Source organism: Aphidius gifuensis, linkage group LG4 (assembly GCF_014905175.1).
Source record: "Aphidius gifuensis isolate YNYX2018 linkage group LG4, ASM1490517v1, whole genome shotgun sequence".
In the NCBI taxonomy this organism is placed as follows: domain Eukaryota; kingdom Metazoa; phylum Arthropoda; class Insecta; order Hymenoptera; family Braconidae; genus Aphidius; species Aphidius gifuensis.
The window spans coordinates 10,646,140-10,665,015 of NC_057791.1; the positions used below are offsets into that span (position 1 = coordinate 10,646,140).

The 18,876-nt window shown below is 30.1% G+C and overlaps 1 pseudogene; it reads right to left on the reverse strand.

The window, feature by feature from the left end:
• Positions 1-14,328: 14,328 nt before the first annotated feature.
• LOC122853847 lies at positions 14,329-17,782 on the reverse strand (annotated as a pseudogene).
• Between the last annotated feature and the right edge of the window lie 1,094 nt (positions 17,783-18,876).

Sequence of the window (18,876 nt, forward strand, 5' to 3'; positions counted from 1 at the left end):
TCAGTTTAAGATTGTATAATTTTTTCATAAAAACATTTAGAATTCAGAAATCAGTAATTATTTCGGACTTAATCACAGTACGAATAAGATACTCATCAATAATGAAACAAATAGTGAGAGTAAGAAAAACAAAAAAAAAAAATTATTTTATTTTTTACGTTATTAGGAATTTAAAAATTTAGATTTAAAAAAAAATTAATGATCATACAGTTGCTGAAGCAACTGTGCCTTCCCTGCAGGAGGAATTTTAATTTCTTCTTTAATATATATCGAAATTCGTGACTACAAATTTATTTCATTCTCTATCGTTACAATGATTATTGTTACAACTAAAATTTATTTAATTTTCATTTATTTTGCTTGTTCCTTCTAATGGGTCATCTCTATGTCCAGAATCGCTTTCTTCTAACCTTATAAACTCTCCGTTTTTATTCATTTTGTTGTACTATGATTTTAGCCTGTCAATGTTAAATATTTATTACAAAATTGTCGAGTTCGATTGTATTTATTTTATTTACTTTTTTTTCTCGGTTGAATCAGGATTTAACGTTTTAGTTGTTGCTGAAGTCGTCATTATATTTTTAATTTTTTTTATATTCATTTATTTTCAATTCCTTTAATGCTATCACATCACCCTTTTTTCCCTAGAAATTTTCTGCCTCTTCATTCCATAAATTTAGTTCAATCTAAAATATATTTCCTTTGGTAAGTTTATTATCTTTGTTTAGTTTAATCAAACTTTTTTTCATTTAAATTTTATTTTACTTCATAATCACTGTCGTCTGCTAATGTTATTGTTCTTTATTTTAATAACCGTCCTGACATTGCATATATAAATTCCACTTAATTTATTGCTATTATGATTGCGATGATATCTAAATAATGTCATTATTATTATTGAATAGTTTTCTTTTTTTTTTTTTTTTTTTTCGCTAAAATTATTTTGCCTGCAAATGAATTAATCGGTAGATGTACAATTTCTTGTATTTTTTTAATCTCGAAATTAATTTTTGGTAATTTTCATTTTCCTTATCGTCATCGAATTTTATATTAGCTTCTACTGGTATGATTATTTCTTTATTATTTATTGATGGGTATTGTTCATTAATTTTTCTCACTAATCCTCCAGTGATCGTATATATTTAGTTTAACTTGAATATTTAATAATTTGTCATGTTAATAATTTTTTTAAAATCTTTTTGTTGAAAAATCTTGTTGTTAAATATGATTTTTCCATGATATTTTGCTATACTTTTCTTTTTTGTTTACTCATATTTTTCTAATATTTTCTTATAATTATCGTATTTTTCTTTATATTCAGTGATTTTTCTATATTTTCGTTTATTCGTTTATATACTCTTTATTTTTCTATATTTTTCTTCATTTTCCATATTCATCTTGTTTAGATTAATTAAGGGACTTAGAAGTTTTTTTTTAGGGGGGGGGGGGCATAATTGATATGTTCCCTTATTTATCGTTTTTTTCTTTATATTCAGTCACTTTTCTATATTTTCCTTTATATTTACCGATTTTTCTTTGATATTTTCTTATATTCTGTAACGTGGCATTTCTGCGTGTTACCTTCTCGGACTAATTATCAAGAATGTTATTCGGTTTATTTATTTATTTAGCTCAAAACACAAAACTGACCAAACTCAAAATCTCAAATAACCAACTATTATTATTATTTAATAAAAACGTGAAGTTTTCAATTCGGCCTAAAACGCGAAAAAGGCTTACGTTAAAATCATGAGTTTTCAATTCGCCCTAAAACTCGAAAAAGACTTATCACATTCATACCCAAAGACACAAAATATGTTCAATCAAACCCAACAACCGGAATATACGACAAATTAACCAGAATAACCATCAATAACTAGCCTAGAGGGAAGCTAGACTCGCTCAGTGTGCTGGTTGTGGTAGAAGGGCCGGATAAAGTTACAAGAAAAATTATAATCAATCAAATAATTAACAAAAACACAATGATATTTTATACTCAAAACCAGAACGTATTATTTATTTATCCAAAACTTAATCTTAAATTCAAAATACAAAACGTAGTCTCAAAGTCCAAAACATAATCAAAGTCTCAATATTCCAAAACATAATCAAAGTCTCAATATTCCAAAACGTACAACATAACTTACTCGCGACCTTGAATTTAATTTATTAATTAAATAAACAAAGGGACCGCGTTTCTAACAAAATTAATTAACTAAATTATCAAATGAAAAATGTATGCTTGACGTTGTCCATGATTCACACGGACAACGCCCCAAAACTAACCTACAAAATCCACGTGTCCGCTGAGTATCCAGCTAGACACATGAGTAACCTACATAACGTAAAACCCAAGAGCTGATCTCGAAACGTGTGTTTCTTACCACGTCCCACAGCCAAGAGAGCGAGTTCAGCCCAAGATATTTCGGAGCAGCTCGGATCTACCAAGCTGTCCCCACTCCAAGCTATCCCTCCTCTCTCTATCTTGGTGAAAAAGGGGGAAAATATAATGAACGATAATAATAATAATATACAAAAAGAAATACTAAAATAATAAAATATAAAAGCGAAGTCGTTGGTTGGAGGATTTCCGTTGGATCGGTCTTGATCAGCCTATAAGGCAGCGAGAATCGCTACAATTCTCCTTTACATTTACTGATATTTTCCCATATTTTTAGCTTTTTAGCTTTTTTTTCTTTATATTCAGTGACTTTTCTATATTTTTCTTTATATTTTCTATATATATTGTATTGGTCAAGATTAAGGGACTTAGAAAATTTTTTGGGGGGGTGTCTACCATGGTTGAGATTTAAGGACTCAGGAAATTTTTTAGGGGGGGTGTCTACCATGGTTGGAGGGGGGTCCAGAAGAAAAGCGAAAACAATAGAAAATTAAAATTCCCTAAAATAAATTAATACAAGTAAAATAAGTTATAAAGAATTCTACGTACGTAATTATTAGTTTATCTAATCGAAATGAGAAGGTATTTTTTGATTTTTGAAAAACTCGCATCAGTTCTAATTTTTTTTATTTATTTTTTTTTGTGATATTATCAATGATAAAATTTTTCATTTACCTGATAATTAACTGCTAAACACGAATAATTATACAAGCTTTTCTTTTTGCAGGATAATCGTTGTGCAACATTGTTCATATCGATGCTATTGTTCTGTTTTAGAAATAATAAAAAAAAAATAGTCATTGATTATATTTATTGTTTTTTATATTGATGATATGGAAAGAAGTTATGATTAAAAAATATAGAGTTAACATTTTTTCTTGGATACATATAAAAAATAACTATATAATATCAATAACATTACCTTTCGAGTGCTTGTTGTAATTCATTGAAAAATCCAAAAGCAGAATCAGAATTTCCATTGATTTTTGTAGAAAGCAAGTTATTTTCCGAACAAACAAATTTTCAAAGAAAAATTAATCAAGACATTGATTATAGTACAAATTAGGTAGTAATTGATAATAAATAAAACATTTGTATTGATAAAAAAACAGAAAATTTAATCGAAATGTAAAAAAAAAACAAAATTTACTTTTTTATGTTATTGGAAATTTGAACAGCTTTTTTTTTACATCAATACAAGGAAAATAATTAACGTAAACCAGTAAAATGTGTAAAAAAGGGTTCTAAATACTAAATATTTCACTAAAATAAATTCAAAATAACGATAAAATATTATTCAAAACAATCAGAAATAGTTCAATCAAAATTAAATGCAATAAGAATGCAAAAAAAAACAAAATTAAATTTAAGTTTTCTATGTTATTGAGAATATAAGAAGATATCATTCAAATTAAAAGCAAATAATAAATGAATATCAGTAGAATGTATTAAAAGTTCTAAATAAATAATCATTATTTTATTTATCCTTAAATAAAAAAAGCATTGGTGTCATGGCGGTATAACATGCGTGCGCATCCGAATTTGAGTTTGCCGCTTTGATTTCAAACTTAGCGCCTGATTTTTGAATTTACATTTAATCTTATTGGTTGTCACACATATACACGCATTTTCACAAAAAACATTGGTTTTTGATTGGTCAATGAGACTTGGTGGCGCTTATGTCGTTTTTCATTGTGAACGGCCTATACATATTATTGCAGACTGTGGAAACTTGGTTTGACGGGTCTTTATTTGAGGACACGCCAAACCACGCCAAAGCAGGCTAACGGGCAGCCATTGTTTGATAAAATTTATCATAATCATAATGTATGTAGCAAGCGTCAGCGTCCGTTCAGCTAAATTAATTTATTAGTATTTATATGTTTATTATAATTGATAATTACGTTTAAATAATAGTGTTTAAAATTTTGTTAAAAAATAAATAAATTTGTAAAAAAATATTACACAAAAAATGGACCTTGAATTCACCTGCAACGAGGAACTTGACAGCTTCCAAGTTGGCGACAATACGGTGTAAGCTTTTTAATTATTAATTACTTAGTTTTGTAGTTGTTTTTTTTTCAACTAATTTAATTTATTGTTGTAATAATGATAATTGTTTTTAGCTTCAATGATTTTTTTTTCTTGGGAAAAAAATGAATTGACGCATAGAAGGACGTCGGAGGTAACTTGATGAAACTTAGAAAAAATAAGAAGCCTCGTAGTCTAGTGGTCAAGGCGTTTGCCCGGAAAGCAAAAGACCCGGGTTCGATTCCCGGCGGGGGAACTTCGTTATTTTTTCTAAGTTTCTGGTTTTTTTTCAAAAAAATGAATTTGACGCATAGAAGGACGTCGGAGGTAACTTGATGAAACTTAGAAAAAATAAGAAGCCTCGTGGTCTAGTGGTCAAGGCGTTTGCCCGGAAAGCGAAAGACCCGGGTTCGATTCCCGGCGGGGGAACTTCGTTATTTTTTCTAAGTTTCTGGTTTTTTTCATGGCAATTTTTGGATTAGCGTCTATTCTATTTTATCAGTAAAATTGGTTAAATTAAATTCTTTTTAATTACTTAGTTTTGTAGTTGTTTTTTCTACTAATTTATTGTTGTAATAATAATGGTTTTTAGCTTCAATGATTTTTTTTTTTTTCATATACATGAGGCCTTATGGCAATTTTTGAGGTTAAGTTTTTTTCTATTTTACGCCAGTTGAATCTATTAAATTTAATTTTTAATATATTAATAAATATTAATGGGGTTAGAATTTTGTTATATTTTCTTTCCAATACTGTTTCAAATTATATATAAATAATAATATCATTTCAAAAATTTAATTTTGAGATTTTTTTTTATAGTGTCGTTACCGGTGCTGTAGTGAGTATGAATCCTCTGTTTTCCAACTAAAACAAACGTGCAAATGCCAGTACACCTGTCAAACCAAAGGTTCCTGTCTTGCGTTCAATTATGAGCAACTTTCAAAGACGTGAAATTCGCACTCTGTTTTGGGCAGAGCGCGTTCCTGAATTTGAAAATCGAGTGTATCGACAAGTGATCAGACTGAGTCGCGTAAAAGTGACACTTGCTGATCCACGTTTTGTTGTTCCTGCCCAGAATCTCATGGCTATTGCATTATCTGTTCAAAATTATAGAACTGTCGATATCTTGGGATCTATACCCGAAGATCCAGTTGATAATTTGCCAGCAGTACCGTTAGCTGAATTACGTGATGTTGGCAACATGACTGGACCAATTCAAATAACAGCTTTCATCAGATACAAGATCGTACATCAAGTTGTTGGTAATTTTAGTTATGGAAGTGGTGCAATAACTGATGGTATTCATCATCTTTGTGTAAATGTTGCTGGTATGCATGGTGAATCACCTGAACCAGGTACTCATGTGTCATTGACTGTTGAACTACGTTACAATGCTTTTAACACATTGATTTTACAAATTACTGATATGTCAAATATTCGTATTGTTGACAACCAAATCATGGATCAAAAATCATCGAAAAATGGTTTTCGTAAAATACCAAAGCTTGCACCGCAAGCAATTGCTCAGGTTTATGCACCATCAACAGTTCAACAACATCAACGAGCTCCAGCTCAACCCGTATTTCAACAAATACACTAGCAACAACAAGTAACTGCCCAGATTCATGCATCACCAGCAGTTGCTCAAATAAATCCAATGATGTATCAAACAAACCAGGCTGCTGTACCAGCAATGAAAAGTCCAACACCAGAACATGGTCATCAACAAGTTTATCAAGGCAATCAAGGTAATTAAACAAATTGAATTAATAGTTTTTTTATTCTTTTATTTAGAATATATTGTTGTGATGTCGAATTTCAATATTTTTTTAATTTTACATGAAAATCTAGCTCAAGCAGTTGTTAAGCAGCCAATCACACAACAACAAATTCCACAGCGATCAATTGCTCAAGTTTATGCACCACCAACAGTTCAACAACATCAACGAGCTCTAGCTCAACCTGGTTTTCAACAAATACACCAGCAACAACAAGTAACTGCCCAGATTCATGCATCACCATCAGTTGCTCAAATAAATCGAATGATGTATCAAATAAATCAAACTGCTATACCAGCATTGCAAAGTCCATCACAAAACCAGCCAATATTTCAACAACAAGAAGGTGGTAATATCCAAGTAAAAGATCAAGCTGTATCATCATTCACTGTACCAGACCATGGTGATCAACAAGTTTATCAAGGTAATTGAACAAATTAAATTAATATTTTTTTTATTCTTTCATTTAGAATAGATTGTTGTGATGGCATATTTTGATATTTTTTTATCGCCATATTTTTCAGTGACCGCACCTGCAATACAAACAACAGCACAATTAATGCAAGAGAAACAACATGTTCAGCAGCCAGCCCGTTTGCATGTCTCCGAGTTGGTATGAGTCACAGGTAATGCACAGCAAGTATATATTGATGAAAAATTTCCAAGAGCCATTCATAAGAAATTTAAACATACTACAAACAAAAAAAATTAGTAAACCAACATTACAATCAAATGGGGATGAATCAGATGGTAGTGGAACTAATGATATACAAGGTGAATCAATAGTAATTGAAGACAATGAGTCTGAATCTGAAATAGAGGGCAGTCCAAAACGTCAGCGTATCCGGTAACCCAGTCTCTCTAGTGGATCATCTGACGAATAAGTATTATCTTTTTTTTTTAATTTTCTTTCATTTAAATTTTATGTTCAGTACGATGATGTTGTTAAATTCAATTACTTTAAGGAATTCTAAAGAATTCAATGACTCAACAACTTTAGATGAAAATCGTTATCCTCAGTATAAACGTCGTGATAATGGGACTTACAATCGTCAAGATGGATTCACTTTTAGTAATAAACATGTTGTGCCTCATAATAGAGAACTGTTACTTCTACTCAATTGTCACATAAATGTAGAAGTTGTATCAAGTATTAAGGCTGTGAAATATTTGTACAAATATATATGTGGCGTTCTTAGCCAAACCATTGCGGCCTGACCCTCGGCGATTTCGCTCATTTTTTGATATGTTGTAGATTTTGGCCTAAAAAAAACCCGTATTTTTTTTTTTTTTTTTCTTCAATTTTTGGGGGCGCCACCGTCAAATTTCATGATATCTCATAAAGCGCCAATTTTTTTTTTTTGCTGAATTTTTTATCACAGATTCGAGGACGCAAAACAAGTATTTTAAGCCCTTCACTAGAGTGGGCACTCAATGGGAAGTATTTTTTTTTTGATTTTTAAAATTTCAATTTTTGGAAAAAAAAATTTTTTTTTCGTAATTTTATTTTTTTTTTAGATGTAGAACGAAAAAGAAAACGAAATTTACTCTTATGAAATTTTCAATTTCTTTTTAGTTTTTCCGAAAAACCACATAACAATTCGAGAGTAAAAAAACAAACTATATGGTTTTTCTCAAAAACTAAAAAGAAATTGAAAATTCTTTTTTTTAGGTTTTTTTTTAGGCCAAAATCTACAACATATAAAAAAATAAGCGGAATCGCCGAGGGTCAGGCCGCAAACCCCGTGGTTTGGCTAAGAACGCCACATATATATAAAGGTCATGATGCTGCTGCAATTGTTATCCAAGAATCAAATACAGAACAAGTACAAGAAATTCATCATGACGAGATTCGTAATTACATAGAGACACGATACGTAAGTCCTTCTGAAGCATGTGCACGAATTTTAAACTATTCTTTGCATGGAAGAAGTCATGCTGTTGTGCGATTACCGATTCATTTACCAAATCAACAGACAGTCATGATTGAAGACATTGAAAATGATGACGCAATTCAAACTGCACTCAACAGAGAGTCAATGTTAATGGCATATTTTGTCTTGAATGCACAAGATCCACAAGCAAGACATCTTACATATTCTGAAATACTCAGTATGCGTATAAGAAATCAGCTGGTGCAGCTACTTATACTTGGCAACAACGTCAATGTCATTTCAACACTTTAGGTCGTATGCACTCAATCAGCCCCACACAAACTGAACTGTTCGATTTGAGAGTACTTTTAACTTGCATTGCTGGTGCCACAAGCTACGACAACTTAAAAACGGTAAATGGCGTTGTACATGATACATATGTTAGTACCTGTTTAGCTTTGGGTTTAATAGAAGATGATGATGAATGGAAAAATGCTATGCATGAAGCGGAAGTATGGATGATGCCTCGACAATTAAGACAGTTATTTATACGAATTTTGATTCATTGTCAACCCATCCGTCCAGAAGAATTATGGGAAGAGTTTAAAGATGAATTATCACAAGATTTTTCTAGAACAATGCCTTTGGATCAAGCACAGAAATGCTTATATTCAAATAAATACATTATTACAAAATGAAAGGTCGAGTCTGACTGATTTTCTGTCAATGCCACAAATATCTGAAATCGAAAATGATGAAGAAATGTCAGCTGAATATTACGATAACATCGGAACAAAGCAATATGAAATGCTCAATGAAGAACAAAAAAAACTTGTTGATACCATTTTAAGGGCGACAGAAAATGAAAATACAAATGAATCCAAATGTTTTTTTATTAATGGTCCGGGAAGATCTGGAAAAACTTATATTTATATAACGTTGTATAATTTATTACGAAGTCAGAGAAAGAATGTAACTACTATGGCCTATACTGGGATTGCAGCAACTCTACTTCCACGTGGTAAAACTGTTCATAAGACATTCAAATTACCGATTGCCTTATATAGTGATTCATCTTTAACTATTAAGGCTCAATCAAAAGAAGCAGATTATTGTAGAAATATGAATGTCATATTGTGGGATGAAGGACCAATATCACCGAAACATGCATTGGAGTTTGCAGATCGAACCTCCCTAGTGAAAATAATTTGGCGGATTATGTCATAATATGGCATAATATGACATAATATGACATAATATGACAAAATATGCCATATTCCGACAAAAATTCATTTGCCAGAAAACGGTATATTTTGGCATCCAAAAATCATGTAAGAATATGTCAGAATATGTCATAATATGGCATATTCTGACATATTCCGACAAAATTCATTTGCCAGAAAATGGCATATTCTGGCATCCAAAAATCATGTAAGAATATGCCATATTCTGACATATTCCGACAAAATTCATTTGCGAGAAAATGGCATATTATGGCATCCAAAAATCATGTGAGAATATATCAGAATATGTCATAATATGGCATATTCTGACATATTCCGACAAAATTTATTTGTCAGAAAATGGTATATTCCGACAAAAATTCATTCGCCAGAAAATGGCATATTCTGGCATCCAAAAATCATGTAAGAATATGTCAGAATATGTCAGAATATGGCATCTAAAAAGTTTGTAATGGCAAAATCATTTTGATAATAGTTTTTTTAGTAAATAATATTTTCTTCTCGGTCACGTCATTGTTTTAATTATGTGACTTTGTTATTAAATTATTACGCAAGAAATTTTTTGAGTGATACCATTTTTTTTACATTTCTTCTTGAACATTGCTTTTTGAAGTTTCTCGCATGTGGTCATCTCACAACTAGTTCTTATATATACGATATGGATCCATCATATTCATATCCAAAAAATATGAGGATATAATAATACAAAACTTTAAATAATCAATGTTTCCCGTAATTGTTTGAAAGAAGTAAAAATGAATAATACGTAAATAGTTATGTTTAATAAATATCAGAAATTCGCCAGATGCCATAAAATGCCATAAAAAGTTGCGGTGGATTATGCCATATTATGACATAATGTGCCATAAATTGCTATGAAAAGTTGGCGGATTATGTCATATTATGCCATAGAATGCCATAAGAAGTTCGTAAATTATGTCATATTATGACATAAAATGCCATAAATTGACGTTAAAAAATGGCGCATTATGTCATAATATGACATAATATGGCATAATCCCCAAAAAAAAATTATGTAAGAATTTGTCGGAATTTGTCGGAAGTCCAAATAACCTTAGAAATTCCGGCATTTTCCGACCAATTCTGAAAAGTAATAATGACAGAAGATGTCAGATTATGTCATATTATGCCATAATATGCCATAATTTTCCTGTCATTTTATGGCATATTCTGACATAATCCGCCATATTATTTTCACCAGGGCTTGCGTGACGTAACAAATACAGATAAACCTTTTCGAGGAAAAATTATAATACTTGGAGGTGATTTTCGGCAGTTACTGCCAGTAAAAAAAAATGCGACCCGTGGTGAATTAGTGGATCTGTCGATAAAGTTTAGTCATTTGTGGACACATTTCACTCAATTTACACTGACTTAAAATATGCGAACACGTCCAGATGAGGTTGAATTTACTAAGTACTTACTAACAGTAGGAGACGGAACAGCCAATGTTGAAGACTCTAATCTGCATTTGCCAGATCATTGTATAGTAGGGATGAGAAAATTTTTGTGACATGTCATGACGGTCAAATGACACAACGCGATGTCATGTGACAATTTCGTCATAAAATAAAATTATGACAAAAAAAAAGTTTGACCGTCATTTTTCAACTATATAGCTGCCATTGACCCAATTGTGTCAAATAAAAACCGTGACTGTCATTTCTCAATAAGTGTCGCAGCGGCGGTCGCCCCTTGATTTTAATATTTTAATTAAGTTTATTTTCACCAAATATCGCCCGATACTGCTTTTTAAGGGCTCTTATTATTTGTAGACCTAGACTTTGACTGCTGAATTTTTGAGTAAAATATGACAAAAAAAAATGACAAAAAAAAAATGTGACGGTCATTTTTCATCTATATGATCGTCACATGACAACTTCGTGACAGAAAAAAAACATGACAATATTTTGTGACAAAAAAAAAACATGACAATATTTTATGACAAAAAAAAAACATGACAATATTTTGTGACAAAAAAGAAAAAATGACGTCACAGAAAAAACATGACAATATTTTATGACAAAAAAAAAACATGACAATAATTTGTGACAAAAAAAAAAAAATGACGTCACAGAATTGTCACATGACGGTCATTTTTTTTATGACATGACAAAAAAAATTGTGACCGTCATTTCCACATCCCTATTGTATAGCATCACGTGACGCTGATAAAGCTGAAGATTGTTTATGGACAAGTCATAAAAAATAAGGAATATAATAAACTAGAAAATCGGGCTATTTTATCAGCGAGAAATGTTGATGTTGACGATATCAATAAAAGAGTTTCAGAATTATTAGACAAGTCAACAGAAAAAATTTATTCAAGCATCAACACAATCAAAAATTATGATAATGGGGAGATTCGTGAAGATCTTTTACCAGAATATTTAGAAACTTTAAATCCACCGAATTTGCCTCCTCATGAATTACGATTGAAACAGAATACTGTGGTTATGTTAATTAGAAATTTATCAAAATCAAATCAAATCAAATTATCGCTGGTTATTTATTATTTAGCTTTAAAAAAAAAAAAATTCACGTGGTATCAATTTTCAAAAAAAAACTTTCTACTCGGGAATCGAGCCCGGATCTGTCATGTGCGAACGAAAGACACAATTCACTGCGCAACAGAGAGACCACTTTGATGTGATGACTGTCACAATTTCATATATTTCTGACACGTTTAGTAAGAGTTAATGTCCATCATCATGATTTTTTCTGTATATATATGTGGCGATCTTAGCCAAACCACGGGGTTTGCGGCCTGACCCCCTGCGATTTTGCTCATTTTTTGATATGTTGTAGATTTTGGCCTTAAAAAAAACCCGTATTTTTTTTTTTTTTTTTGTTCAATTTTTGGGGGCGCCACCATCGAATTTCATGATATCTCAAAAAGCGCCACTTTTTTTTTGATGAATTTTTTATCACAGATTCGAGGACGCAAAACAAGTATTTTAAGCCTTTCAATAGAGTGGGCACTCAATGGGAAGTATTTTCTTTCGATTTTTGAAATTTCGATTTTTGAAAAAAAAAAAATTTTTTTCTCAATTTTATTTTTTTTATTTTTTTTTAAATGTAAATAATAAAAAAAAAAAGAAATTTACTCTTATGAAATTTCCAATTTCTTTTTAGTTTTTGAGAAAAACCACATAACAAATAATAAAATCCAAGAAGAAATTGGAAATTTCATAAGAGTAAATTTCCTTTTTTTTTTATTTTTTACATCTAAAAAAAAATAAAAAAAATAAAATTGAGAAAAAATTCTTTTTCTTTTTCAAAAATCGAAATTTCAAAAATCGAAAAAAAATACTTCCCATTGAGTGCCCACTCTATTGAAAGGCTTAAAATACTTGTTTTGCGTCCTCGAATCTGTGATAAAAAATTCAGCAAAAAAAAAAAGGGGCTTTTTGAGATATCATGAAATTTGATGGTGGCGCCCCCAAAAATCGAAGAAAAAAAAAAAAAAAAAATACGGGTTTTTTTTAAGGCCAAAATCTACAACATATCAAAAAATAAGCAAAATCGCAGAGGGTCAGGCCGCAAACCCCGTGACTTGGCTAAGAATGCCACATATATATATATATAATTAAATAGAGAAACAAATTCATTTTTTACTACTGATTATCAGTTTTAAGATTAAAAATAAAAATAAGCATGAGGATAACATTGCGACGATGGCGGCCCTTGTGGCCGCCAGCGGCACTAGTTCAAATTAAAAAAGCATTTTATGATAATAATTATCGCCTTTATGATAATAAAAATCACCTTTTAAATTATCAACAGTACGATAACAATAATTCTATGAATTAAAATATCATTGAAAGTTCACTGTTTGTATGACCTAATTAACATTCCGTTCTGAATCGCAAAACTAAAATAATTCGAGAAAATCAAATTTTCTTTCTGAGACAAAATTTCGTGGCTGTATGCTCCTTTCATTATATTATTTTCGTAAATATAATTGCTTCTTCTAAGTAACGACAGAAATGATTCCTCTTCTTTTTTATTGCAATCAGTTCTAGCAAAATCATTTGGCATTTGTTTAAGATAATTGATTCTAAAACAATGTTTGACTATTTGATTAGGAATACATTGTAAACCGTGAAAAAAGGTTTTCAATAAACCATTGAAGGTTTGAAAGGGAAAATAAAATTAGACCATGCCTATAGTGCCCCGAAACGTTCCACGTTGGTTGGTAGAAGTAGCAGAAGATAAACATTGTATTACATGCAAATTTTGCATTACAATTGTTGAAAATCGACTACAAACTTATTAAAAGCTGATTTTGTTACAATACTCTTCTTTTATTATATTTGATAAGCAAGGTAATGAGTAGCATAGCAAAAAGTATTTGAATTCTGCTGCAGTCTAATGTATATATTTTTCTTGATTTCACAACTTTGATTGATAAGCTCTAGAAAAGAATATTTTTAGAAAAAATTAAGTGAAGACTAATGGAGGTTTCTTTAAATTTATATTTTCTAATGATCCATTTGAAATTTTTTAATAATTCATCATGAGTTGGACGGCATAATTTGAATGTCCAAAAATAATCTAAACGTAATTTTTGTAATGATAAACCAGGATGACCACCAAATAAATAATGAATTTTTTTATATTTATCATATACTAATTGATGTGCAAATATATTTCACCAATTGTTACTCTTTGTGTGTAACCAGCACCTAGGCTAATATTTTTAGTAAATTCATCTTTACTAAATCTTTCGTTTTTATTTAGGTTAATGCTTCCATTATTATTCATTAAAAAGAAATATGTCATTTGTATCAACATTATATGTAAAATAATCATTTAAATATTCTTTGCATCTTTGACCAGGTTATATATATAATTTTCTCTCAATTTGATCAAATAATATTGAATGTCTAACACCTGCACATAATGAACAATTTATATTTAATGAATCATTTGATATTTGATCATCAATTGAGTATTGATCGTAATAAAAGAATGATTTATGGATTTGGCGGTAGAATTTTACTCTCATCATCATCTTTGCCATTATCTACACCTACAAATACCAATACATTATCATCATCATCAACAACAACAACAACAACCACTCTTTTCTGGCTTATATTCATATCATATACCAACAAGTACCTGGAAATTATTAGCTTCAGATACAACAAATACAAATTCATCATTAATAATTAATAATGAATTGAAAAAAAGCAGAAACTTAGAAAAAATAATGAAGTTCCCCCGCCGGGAATCAAACCCGGGCCTTTTGCTTTCCGGGCAAACGCCTTGACCACTAGACCACAGGGCTTCTTATTTTTTCTAAGTTTCATCAAGTTAACTCCGACGTCCTTCTATGCGTCAATTCATTTTTTGAAAAAAAAACCAGAAACTTAGAAAAAATAACGAAGTTCCCCCGCCGGGAATCGAACCCGGGCCTTTTGCTTTCCGGGCAAAAGCCTTGACCACTAGACCACAGGGCTTCTTATTTTTTCTAAGTTTAATCAAGTTAACTCCGACGTCCTTCTATGCGTCAATTCATTTTTTGAAAAAATTAAATTAATAATTAATAATGATGAATTTGTATTTGTTGTATCTGAAGCTAATAATTTCCAGGTACTTGTTGGTATATGATATGAATATAAGCCAGAAAAGAGTGGTTGTTGTTGTTGTTGTTGATGATGATGATAATGTATTGGTATTTGTAGGTGTAGATAATGGCAAAGATGATGATGAGAGTAAAATTCTACCGCCAAATCCATAAATCATTCTTTTATCATGATCAATACTCAATTGATGATCAAATATCAAAGGTGGACCACCAACAGAGTATGTATCATTGGATATTAATGTCTATTGGTTTCTTTCAATATAAACATAAAAATCACCTTTTAAATTATCAACAGTACGATATTGTGTATCAAGATATTTACCAATTGTAATTAATTGTTTTCTATCTTGATCAATGCCATTTTATGACAATTTCTTGCATTGGGTCTACCAACCAGCTCAGTACTATTACATTTATTTAATTTAATATCAAATGACCATAAATCAGCCAAATCTTGACGACCATCCCATCCACCAAATAAATATAATATTTCATTATTTAAATCCAACACCATTTGATGACCGCTACGTTTTGGCTTATCACAATTAAGTTTATTCCATATTGCTTTGTATGGTTGATTATTACTATATTCATCCAATAAACCATTATTTATTAAATTTGTCATAAATGTTTCAGCTTATTTATAATCACCATTATTGACTAATATATCGTATAATAAAGAAAAATGTTTATCTTCAAATAATGATGATGATGATGATGATGATAATGATGTATTTTGTACACGTGAATCAACAATATCAGTTTGTTCCAATCGATAAAAACCGAAATTTCGATAAATTTCCGAAAAACCCTTGTGTATTAAACTTAATACAGTGTCTTTTAAACACCACTTTACATTTTTTAAATCGGATAATTTATTTGAATCAATAAAAAAAATAATAAATAATATTTTATATAAAAGAATAACAAGTAATATCTGACAAAAATAAAATACCGAGGGTTATTCAAGACAGGGTTTCCTGAAAAATCCTTGTGTAATAATAAAACTAGTGAAATGGACAGTGAAAAAAAAAAATATGTGAAGTACAAGCCTTTGATTTTATCTGGTTATAGATACAGATATTTGATGAAAAACAGTGATGGAACTGAGTAAGTAATTTTAATTATTATTCAATAAGAATAAAATCAATTAGTAATATGTTGTGTGCACTGATAAACATAAATAATTTTTTATTGTAAACTCAAATGTCAACTTGTAACGTTTATTGAAAATTTTAGAATCGATTTTTCGAATTTCATATTTTGTATTCGTTTTTATTTAGCCAAAAATTCATTATTCTCATAATAATTATTATAAGTACAATTTTTTGAAATCATACAAAAGAATAAAGCAAGTTCTATTCAAAAAGCCAATTGATCGGTGAATTTTTTTTTTTTTGTTTTAAAGTGTCTTCTTGTTAAAGCGTTTTCGAGGACAAGGGTTTCCACTACTTTGATTCAAAACTCAAAATTCGTTAGAAGGTTTAGCGTTTTTGGAGTCAAAGTCTTATGAAGTTATTTTCGTTTATTATTTATGATGTTTAGGGTTTATCAACAATATTATTCACAAAGTCCTTGATGTAAAAGATCCTGTAACTCGTTAGATTGATAAGACAGGGGTTTTTGGGGTCAAGAGTTTATGTAATTGTACGTAGATAATTTATTGATCACTAAAAGGCTTTATTTAAAAAGATGAATCTTCTTTATAGACTTAATTTTACTCTTTTATTTTCGTAGGAGATACACGTGTTCTCAAAAAAATTGTAACGGTCGTTACTTTTAATGGAGATCAAGTTCTTGAAAAACAAGGTTCAAGTACAGATCATAACGCTGCTGTTTGTGTGCCTGATCCAACTCTTGAAAATCGTTCTGAACTGATTGACAAGTTCATGACAGCTTTGAAAACAAAGAAAACAACTGAGAAGCCAGCATTATTGTTTAACCGATTACGGAATGAATACTCGTAAGTGTAATATTATTCTTATTATTATTATTCACTGGTTAGGAGAACTAGTGTATGGTTAATTAAAATTGATTAATTTAACAGAGCCAAATTCCACTTTTGATTAGACATTACCCTCCCATTCTTAAGCATGCATAGATTAAAAGTTGAATATAATCTATTAGCATTTGATAATTCAACGATGTTCGATATAATAATTGATTTAACAAATAAAGACCCTTTTCTCAAAAAACCCTTGACGATAATTATTTGCTCATTTGATCGTATGACTAATTTGTGCATTATATTAAAAAACACTTTTTTCAGAAAACCCCGAACGATAATTATATATTCATTTATTCATTTATTTATTGACTATAGTCCTAAACCTATACTATAAACTAGTTGATTTTGTGTTTTTGTCATCAATACATTATATTAATGTCCAATATCCATTTTATTAATTCATTATTGATTCTCCTTTCAAGAAACACTGCTATTGGAGGATTGAACTATCTCGATGTTAAAAAACGAGTAAAACGGATAAAATCTAAAACTTATCCGCCACGGCCAACATCACTAGCAGAATTGGAAGCTTCTCTTCAAGGTAAAGGTGAAGCTATGTTGTTTTATGATGATGGTAAGATTGGCTCTAAGTTGACGGCTCAAACGTTTACTGTTAATGAACAAAAATAGCCAAAATCGAAAACCAATATTCAACCAGAACAATTAAATACACCAGTAAGCACTGTCGTAATTATTGGAGATCGAAATTTTGTTAAATCTATTCTTAAAGATCAAGAGTTCTCAGCTAATATCTACACTGATGGAACATTCAGTATCAGCATGAATGAGGTAGAAATTTGTCAAACTTACTTCGTACAAGTAGAAGCATTCAATAAGGTAAATTTATCAAAAAAACACATTGATTATTGTTATTCAATTTGATATTTCACATTACATTGCAGTTTTGATAGGTTTTAGTTATTAAAATTTATTTTCCATTCATAAATAGTTCAGTTTCTTTTATTTTCGTTTTTCCATTGATCACAAATTGAATGAGAAATTATACTTGAGTCATGTAATTACTATTGATTATTATCTATCATAGAGTTTATATTATTTCTATCGCACCTACTTTATAGAATAGTCAAGTGACTTTTGAATCAAGGATTTGTGCCATTACTTTTATTAATTGATTATGACGAGTTACGAGAGTTTATTAAGGGCTTTTACTTTTACTGCTGTTTTTGTAAATTCTGATATTACAGGCATGGCCCATTGCTTATGTGCTAATGGAACGAAAAACAAAAGAATCTTACTTGAAAGTATTTCAATATATATTCGATCATCTAGCTCCTGAGCTGAAAAATTTAAAAGTAAAAGCACATATTGACTTTGAAGCGGCAGTTCACACAACAATCAAAGAACACTTTCTGTTTGTGGAAATCATAGCTTGCTTATTCCATTTTGACCAAGTAAGTTTGATATATTATACTTAAATAACATAGTTGAACTAAAATTTCATTCCAAATAATAAGTTGAAAAAGTATATCTGTAATTTCTTAAGAGTTAAAGAGTCTTTCTAACCGAAGTAATTATGATCACTTGCAGGGTTTGACAAGTGTGAACTTTCTTTAAGTGGTTTAAGTGGTAAATTATCAGTTAGAACAGTATCTTTTGAGTCAAGGATTTATATGACTATAATTGTTTATAAATTGTCGGTTGATATAGTGTCTTTAGAGTCAATGGTTTATGTATTTATTATTGTTTATGTACTACCGATTGTTATAGTATTCTTAGAGTCAGAGTATAATGCATCTGTAGAGTCAAGGGTTTATGTGCCTATCATTGTTTATTAATTGTCGGTTGGTATAGTGTCTTCAGAGTCGAGGGCTTATGTATCTATAGAGTCAAGGGTTTATGTAGCTATTATTGTTTATAAATTGTCGGTTGTTATAGTGTCTTTTGAATCAAGGTTTTATATAG